This window comes from Meleagris gallopavo, chromosome 15 (genome assembly GCF_905368555.1).
Source record: "Meleagris gallopavo chromosome 15, MGAL_WU_HG_1.1, whole genome shotgun sequence".
Lineage (NCBI taxonomy): Eukaryota > Metazoa > Chordata > Aves > Galliformes > Phasianidae > Meleagris > Meleagris gallopavo.
Window position 1 is genome coordinate 923070 of NC_139418.1, and position 9230 is coordinate 932299.

Sequence of the window (9230 nt, forward strand, 5' to 3'; positions counted from 1 at the left end):
CCTTTGGTTGCCTTGGAGTGCAGACAGGATATCCCTTGTGTGTGCTACTTGTTGAACAGGGCCTGTTTTCTTCAATGTTTTCCTGGAGTGCAGGGTAGAATTTTCCAGAGGAAAACCTGGGGAAGAGGCATGGCACAGAGCGTTGCTTGGCCAGGATCCTCTCAGATCACCCAGAACTCGCTTGTGAGGCATTTTTGAGCTTGAGAAGCTGTGTGTTCTTTGTGGTACCATTCTACTGCCTCAGTTTGTGTGTTTGGAGGCTTTCTGTGGTGTCTGCCTCAGGGGAATCTAGGTGCATGCAGAGGAAGACCGATTAAGCTCAGAGAGCTAAACTGTATCATATTTTAGATGGGACATGGGAAGGCCTTTAACCATCTGTGAGGTGTGATGAGCTTCTGCATGGTTCCGTGCTGTCAAATTCTGTATGTCCTTGTTCCCTGCTGTTTTTGTGTCTTTTATACTTTTGAAAACATCTTCCAGTCCAGGTAAGTTGTTCATATTAAAGGAAGATGCGATCAGTAGACAATTAATATGTTTTTGCATTGTTAGTTGTGATCCCTTTATGTGTTATTTCCTGGGTATTACCCAGATTGGAGTAGTTATGGTGGTTATGTGCATACTAGTGCAGGTATGATACATAGGAGGTTGAACTCAGATGGTGTAAACCAAACTCACCCTTGGCCTGGCTTCTCACAGTGGCAGTGAATTTGAGGTGGAACAGAGAAGAGCTGTGTAGGCAAATGTCAGACTCTGCCCTCGATATTCAGGCGGTGATCAGAAATCCTCCCACTGCCCTGCACCTGGCTTTACTGGAATGGGGAGAGAAGATAAGTGAAATTTAGGTGCTGGCTCCAGTATCTCACACCTCTGACATGCCAGCTAAAGATGGCGAGTGCACATGGCAAATACAGATATCCAAAAAGCTGAAATCTAAACCCTTATCAGAAGGAAACATCTCACTGATCAATAATATAGGCTGTTCGCACCTCCTCCCCCGACAGTCCCCACGAATGCTGAGCACAACTCTTCTCACCTCCTCCTCCCTCAGCTCCGCCCACAGAGTAGCGGGGGCAGATCGGCATTCCCGGCACTTCGCTGTCGCTTCGCATCCGTTCCGTCCTGTCCTACTGTGGGCAGGCGATTCCCTGGGAGATGTACCCAGGAAGGATGCATCGCCGTACTGCTCTGTTCCGAAGGATGGGAGCAGTGAGAAGAACCCATCGACCAAGAGTGCAAGAAGATGATCTGATTATCACTTTCCTCCCTTTGAAAGACATAGATCAACGGCAAGTGAAGTCACACTTTCCGATGTTTTCACTACAAGAAAAGTGTATATATTCTCAAATATGTGTATCAGAAGGGCATGTGAACAGCGCAAGTATGAAATGCTTCCATGACAAGGAAAGGATCCTTAATAGGGAAACCAGACATATTCTCATTGCAGGAACCGCACTGCAGATGAAGGCATGGCAGCTGATTGGAAAAACAAGTTTGAAAGATAGTTGGTGCCTTCTTGTAAATAAAGCAAGTGAAAAGTGGTGCGAGTACAGAATCGGCAGAAAAACAAAAATGCCAACAAACAAACAAACAAAAAAACCCAACAACATGAAAGAGACGTGAATTACAGAGAATGAGAACAAGAAAATGGAGGGAAAAAAAAAAAAAGTTGAAGCGAACGTACCGTGAGATACACAGAGAAGCACAGAAGCAATTCCCGCAACGAGTAAGGTCATGAATGTAAGAAGGGGAACTGTTTCCCACTTTTCTCCTTCCACTCAACCCGTTTAAGACTTAAATGAACAGCCAGTGAACCTCAGCATCCCATTGTTAAGGTTAAAAATTACATTCATATTAGATATTTTTTGCTCAAAGAAATGTATGGAAGGCCAAGAGAATGGAGTGTGTTTTCAGAAACATTTGAGGTAAACCACATGGGTTCAACAGAGGAGCACTGATCAAAGTCAACGTGGAAGATGCCCCACAAAGCAAAATTCAATGCATTTCCTGCACGCCCATTTCATTTGGAAAGGAGGGATGAAAAGTTACTCAAAGACTATCTCTGTAGCTAAAAAGACAAGCACTTTTGAGGAACTTGTACAGTGCTGTAGGTAAAGATTTGGGAAAAGAAAGAAGAAAAAGAAACAAAAACAACTGAAGGAGCAATGAAGTGAATAGAATGAAAAATAGTAAAAATGAAGGGAATCCAGCGCGATCTTGAGAAAAGCTCGAGAGGCAATTCCCTGCGCGAGCCACATGCTGCCCATTTCACATAGAAAAACAAGCGTAAAAGATGAGTTAGTGGCTAACTGCAAATAAAAAGATAAAACATAAGCTGGAGCAGTGAAAAGCTGAGAGAATAATTGAGGAAAAAATGTATGTACACATAAAGGTATTTAAAGCAGAAGGAAAAGGCAAAACCGAAGCGAATACAGTGCAAAACACAAAGAGAAGGAGCAATTCCTACAGTAAGCCACATGATGGCGCTCTGAGCTAAGGAACGCGCGATGCGATCCGAGGAAGGGAGGGGAACACCTTCCGGTGCCCATGGAAAAGAAGGCAGAGCAAAAGCGAGCGGCGGGGAAGAGGAGGCGCGTCCCGTGAGGAAGGATTGCGGGGGCGAGCGCGGCCGGAGGGTTCGGAGCAGGCGGGTCGGGAGGTGCGTGTCGCGGAGAAGAGAAGGAGCGGTGCGGCGTTGAGGGCGATGGTCGGCGGTGGAGCAGCGCGGCGGAGCTGGGGGGCCGCGGTGCTGGTGCTGCAGGCGGCCTGGGCGCTGGTCGGCGGTCAGGTGCGCTACTCGGTGCCGGAGGAAGCCGAGGCCGGCACGGTGGTGGGGCGGCTGGCGCAGGACCTGGGCCTGGAGGCGGGCGAGGCGGAGGCGCGGCGGCTGCGCCTGGTGTCGCGGGGCCGGCGGGCGAGCGTGGAGGTGAGCGGGGCGAGCGGGGCGCTGGTGGTGAGCTCGCGGCTGGACCGGGAGGAGCTGTGCGGGAAGAGCGCGCCGTGCGCCCTGCGCCTGGAGGTGCTGCTGGACCGGCCGCTGCGCGTCTTCCACGTGGAGGTGGAGGTCACCGACATCAACGACAATGCGCCGCGCTTCCCCGCCGCCTCCAAAAACATCAGCATCGCGGAATTAACCACCATGCCGGGTACCCGTTTTCCTCTGGAGGGCGCGTCGGATGCAGATATCGGATCGAACGCGCAGCTCTCGTATACACTGAGCCCTTCCGAGCACTTCGCTCTGGATGTGCAGCGAAGCGAGGATCATTTGGAATCATTATTTTTGGTGCTGACGAACCCTCTGGACCGCGAGTCGCTGTCGGAGCACCGGCTGGTGGTGACGGCGAGTGACGGGGGCAGGCCGGCGCTGACGGGCACGGTGCAGCTGGTGATCTCGGTGCTGGATGCGAACGACAACGCGCCGCAGTTCAACCAGTCGGTGTATAAAGTGCAGCTGCCGGAGGACGCGGCGGAGGGGACGCTGGTAGCGCGAGTGGCAGCCACGGACCCGGACGAAGGACTTAACCAGGAGTTTTCCTACAGCATCGTCGGTTCTGTTCCTCCATCTCAGAGAGATGCATTCAGCATTGATCCACGGACGGGGGAGATCCGGCTGCGAGAATTCCTTGATTATGAGAACGTCCGTTTATGTGAGTTGCAAGTTGAAGCGAAGGACAAGGGATTTCATCCTTTATCGGGCCACTGCAAGGTGTTGTTGGAGGTGCTGGACGTGAACGACAACGCGCCCGAGGTGTGGGTGACGTCGCTATCTGTGCCGGTGCCCGAGGACGCGGCGCTGGGGACGGTGGTGGCGCTGCTGAGCGTGTCGGACCGGGACTCGGGGCCGAACGGTCGGGTGCGGTGCGCGGTGCGGCCGCCGTCGCCGTTCGGGCTGGTGGCGACGTTCGCGGGCTCGTACTCGCTGGTGCTGCGGGAGGCGCTGGACCGGGAGCGGGTGTCGGAGTACGAGGTGGAGGTGCGGGCGGAGGACGGCGGGGCGCCGCCGCTGCGCGCCAGCCGCGGGCTGCGGGTGCCGGTGTCGGACGTGAACGACAACGCGCCGGCGTTCGCGCAGGCCGTGTACACGGTGCTGGCGCGGGAGAACAACGCGGCGGGCGCGGAGCTGGCGCGGCTGTGGGCGCGGGACCCGGACGAGGCGGGCAACGGGCGCGTGAGCTACTCGGTGTGGGAGAGCGGCGCGGGGATGGGCGCGGGCTCGGGCTGGGGCTCGGGGTGGCGTCCGGCGTCGAGCTACGTGTCGGTGGACGCGGAGAGCGGGCGTGTGCGGGCGCTGCGGCCGCTGGACTACGAGGAGCTGCAGGTGCTGCAGTTCGAGGTGCGGGCGGTGGACGCGGGGGAGCCGCCGCTGTGCGGCAACGCCACGGTGCAGCTGTTCGTGGTGGACGAGAACGACAACGCGCCGGAGCTGCTGCCGCTCGCGGGCGGCGGGCCGGGGCCGTGGGCTGCGGGCTCGGCGGCGGAGCCGGGCTCGCGGGCGTCGGGCTCGGCGGGTTCTCCGGGCTCGTCGGGCTCGTCGGGCTCGGCGTCGTCGCCGTCGTGGTCGCTGTGGGCGCGGGCGGCGTGGGGTGCTCCGGCGGGGCAGGTGGTGGCGAAGATCCGCGCGGTGGACGCGGACTCGGGCTACAACGCGTGGCTGCGCTACGAGCTGCGCGAGCCGCGGGGCGAGGGCCCGTTCCGCGTGGGGCTGTACAGCGGCGAGGTGAGCACGGCGCGGGCGCTGGAGGAGGCGGACGGCCCGCGGCAGAGGCTGCTGATCGTGGTGCGGGACCACGGGGAGCCGCCGCGCTCGGCCACGGCCACGCTGAGCGTGTCGCTGGTGGAGGGCGGCGAGGCGGCGGTGTCGGCGGCGGGGGCGGGGGCGGTGTCGGCGGGGGCAGGGCCTTGGGCGGTGTCGGGCGCGGAGGGCGGATCTGCGACGGCGGCGGCGGCGACGAACGTGTGGCTGGTGGCGGGCGTCTGCGCGGTGTCGAGCGTGTTGGTGCTGGCGGCGGTGCTGTACGGGGCCGGGCGCTGGGCGCCGCGGGCGGCCGTGCCGGCGGGGCCCGGGCCGGCGACGCTGGTGTGCGCCAGCGAGGTGGGCAGCTGGTCGTACTCGCAGCGCCAGAGCCGGAGCCTGTGCGTGGCCACGGACGGCGCGGGCAAGAGCGACCTGATGGTGTTCAGCCCCAACTGCCCGCCGCCGCCCGGCCCCGCGCCGAAGGAGACGCCGCACGAGCCGCCCTCTCTGCTGGACACGGTCAGTGCCTCTCGCGAGCCTTTTGCCTAGTCCTTCCTGCTTTCTTCTTATCCTTCCTTTTTCTTTCTTCCCATTGTTCTCTCTTTCCTTTTCTTTGCTTCCTTTCTTCCATTCCTTTATCCACGCTGGAAGTTGGAGTTCTCACAGGTCTATTCTACTGCTGTGGATGTCCAGCAGTACCTGCTGGTGGCTTGCATTCTCTGTTTTGATATACTTCTTGCAAGAGTATTATTGTTTTTGCAGTTTTCTCTCCATACGTGAAGCTTGAATATTTTGTTGGATCTCATTCTTTTGTTTGAGGAATGGTTGTGTCTTCCTCATTGTCACACATTGTTTTTACTCTAACCTAGGTTGGGCAAGCACTACTGGACCCTACTCCACTTGAACTTCCGTTCTTTGCTGTTCTATTTATGGGCCCATTGTGGCAATTGTATGAAGATGTTTGTTTTACGTTTGCATCTACCATTTTGTCCATCCCTGATCTCCTTAATTGTTTATCTGGAACTTCTTTCTGAGGCTTGATGTTTCGTATTGGAGTTTTCCTTTGGTGGAATAAAGTCATTTGCATAGAGCTGCCTGTGTTACAAGTCTTCTGCCAAGACTGATCCTAATAGTGTGCAACACTGAAGGAGTTCTCGACATCCCAGGGTCATTCTGGTAGTGGTGGTCACCGGGCACTTTCCTCTTCTTTTAATAACGTGAAGTGTGATTGTGCTGGTAACAGGTCCGTTTCTTTCCTTCATTCTCCTTTGCAAGAGACACATTTCAGTATATTGATTGTTTCTTCAGCGTTCTGTCTGAGTATGGTGTGTCTCCATCTCCATTAGATCGTCAGGCAGAGTTGTGATAGTAGGAATGTCAGAAAATAATTACGGACTTTTTCTGTATCCTGCTGGTGACCTCAGAGTGTTACAGTGATGTCCCTTTGGTATGTTTCTTGTTCATCAAGTGAAGTGATGCAAAACGATGAATTTTTGTTCCAAATGTTGGGAGAGGGGATGCCTCGGGGTACTTCTGTAACACTTTTCTCTAGAGTAAGCACTCAAAATCTTTTCAATGAAAATGGGTTGGTTTTTGCTTAATTTATTATTTTTGTCATTAATTATTGTGGGACAAGTTTTGGCTGTAACCTGTTATGACTTCTCATTGCCATTTGTGGTTTCTTAAAGGTGATTGTGGGTTCTGGAGCTGTTAGTGCACAGGGCTGTGTTTATTGGAGTTCTCCTCCTGCAGCTGGACACGAGGCTTTCATTGCTTGTGATGTTCTGTCCCAGACAGACATAAGTGCCTCTTTTGATTTGCTGTGTCACATTCTTGACTCTACAAATCCTATAAGGTGATGTGTGCTGCATCTTTAGATGGGAGTACTGAATGTCTGGAAGTCACAAAGAATCGTTCTTGAGGCAACAGTCCAGCATGTAGTAGTCACCATCGTTGGCCCTGACTGCGTTATTATCAGTTATAGTTTGTTTTCAAAAATTCTGTCCTCTTCTTCTTTCATTGTTCTTTGAAGCGGATGTGATGCAAAGGGATAGTTGTGCCTGGAGAGTTTTCTGATTGTAGACTCGTGTTTTGGAGGATGTACTGAACCTCTTTAGATGTTCCTTTAGTATTTGCATCAGTAGCTGTACCTTCACAAAGCACCCGTGTCATTTTTAAAATCAGAAGTGAAAAGGGGATCCTTGGAAACCCACCTATAGAATTCAGATGAAACATAAGTACGCCTTACTCATTAATATTAGAAATTCCTTTGCTTAGCAGTGTGTAGCGTCTTCATTTGAATTTGCAGAAGCATTGGAAAACATTGAGGGTTATCTGCAGAAGGTTAGCCAGGCACTGTGCATATGACACCGGTTTGTTTGGTGCAGTTGGACTACTAGCTGTGATTGGTGGGATGGTTCAGTGAAGGGCAGTGTCAATGCTGGATTGAGAAGGGGAGTAGGAGCTGGAATAGAGGCTGCTTGTCTTCTGTATCCGTTGTTCAGAGTGGGGTTTGGGTTACCCGGGGCCGTAAGAAATGGGAGGCCTTCCAGATCTGGCGGTAGTTCATTGTGTTGACGTGACTACACTACGCTGTCTTTAGATGTTCTGAATATGTCTCTCTCTCTGGTCATGAATCTCTTCTGCTCCTCTTGGCTTTCCTTAGCTGTATGTAATTAATTCTGTGATGTCTGAGTAATGGATCAGCGAGATCCCAGGAGAGTTCTATGATGTCCTGTGTGTTTTGGCTCTTGTGTGTGAGGCTGAATGTGAGTGAGGTAGACTGCTGAGGGCCTCATCCATTCGAGGTCTGATTATGTCCAAAGAGGAGAATTCAACACCTTCCCTGTCCTGCAGTTCCATAGCTTACTCACTTTCACCTTGCTATTTTAATTTCTGTATAGTCTTGGTTTTCCTTCCTAGAATCATTCTGCACTGTAGTCCTATTTTGGAAGCGATGTGCAGTCTGGGCTTTCAATCCTTTTTCTGAGCATGAACACTTGCTGCTTGGGTAGAAGGAGTCGCACAGATGGAGCATTGTGAAATGAAGTCCATTTTTTTCTTCCATATTATATGGTGGTGTTTTCTTGTTGGCGGACACACCCGTGAAGCTGTGTTTACTTGCCACATCTCTGCTTTTGGCAAATCGTGCTGGTGTCTACCAAGTTTGTGCCATCAGAAACAGTGTCCTCCTTTTTAGTGATCCTTCATAGCAATAGTCCTGATACGTGGTTATCATTGGCGTACGTCTGTTTTTCTTTTTACACTCTTACCACTTTAGTAACATAAGGAGATTCCAGAGAGGTTGACGTAGAACAACCATATTCTGTGTTCTATTTCTATGCATGATGTAAGCAATTTGAAATGGAGACTTATGGAATAACAAACAAAGATATAAGAAGTAATGGAAGAACAGTTTTTCCATGCTAGGCAAGTGTTTGTTAAAGCGGGAAACTGTAGAGGATGTTGCAGTATTGTTTCAATATATGCCTGTGGTGCCAGGCTTTCTTATGTCTCGTGAGTGCAGATAAAAAGAATGTGATTATTTCTGTATGCCTTAAAAACATGTTGTTGCAAAGGGGTGAGCACTTCCTCTACCAGATGCAGTCTCCTGCTCTTGCACCTGGCTGATGTAGGAAATGTGTTTGGTAATGGGATGTGAGGTGCAGAATGCTGTCTACTCTCTGATGAATGTTTCCCTCAAGTACTGAGTAAGTTACTCTCAGCTGTGCCAGTACTAATGCCACAATCTGTAAGAAGTCAGATGTAATTCTGCTTATAGTTTCTACATGACATTTCTTAGAAGGTGCAGAACATTCAGAGTGCAGTTCCTGCTTCTGGGAAGAGGCTGGCAGACAGTGTGTGTTTCTGCAGCCACCCAGCTGTTCATGCTGCCAGTGATGAGGGAAGGTGAAGGTCTGCACATCCATGGGTCGTGATCAGAGTGGGGCTTAGAGCTGTGACCAGGCAATGGGATGGATCAATGTGCCTGTGTTGTGACAGTGATCATGTGAGCAGCACCAAGTATGGCCTGGGTGTTTGATCCTGGGAGTTTTTAGCAGTGGAGAGTCTTGTGCGAGGGAAATGGAGATGCTTGGTAAATTATATAGTGAATCAGTGGCCACAGGCTGGAAATGGTTGAGTGGAGATACTTCTTGCCATGGTCTGAGATAGAGGTTGCAAGAATTAGTTCTGGAGAGGAGATCAAGTACAATATGCTGCCTGGTTTGCGTTCTCTGAATACCTCCAAATGTTCAGCTGTAAGACATTAACATGAGAACCTATGCGTCATTCCTTGTGGCGAGACTTGTTCCTCGTCATATGTTTGAAGTGTCTGTGCCCTTTTTTCCCTGAACATTCCCTTTCGCTATGTAGAGGAAGAGTCAGTAAGGAGAGCTGCAGAACAGATGTTGCCCTCAGTGGGACATGGGGAGGCCTTCCACCAAGTGACTGTTGACAACAAGGCCATCTGTGAGATGTGATGAGCCTATTTGGTGCC

General features: G+C 52.0%; 1 pseudogene; it reads left to right on the forward strand.

Moving 5' to 3' along the window:
- The first annotated feature begins 323 nt into the window (after window positions 1-323).
- LOC104915507 (protocadherin alpha-13 pseudogene) lies at window positions 324-5822 on the forward strand (annotated as a pseudogene).
- Window positions 5823-9230: the final 3408 nt, after the last annotated feature.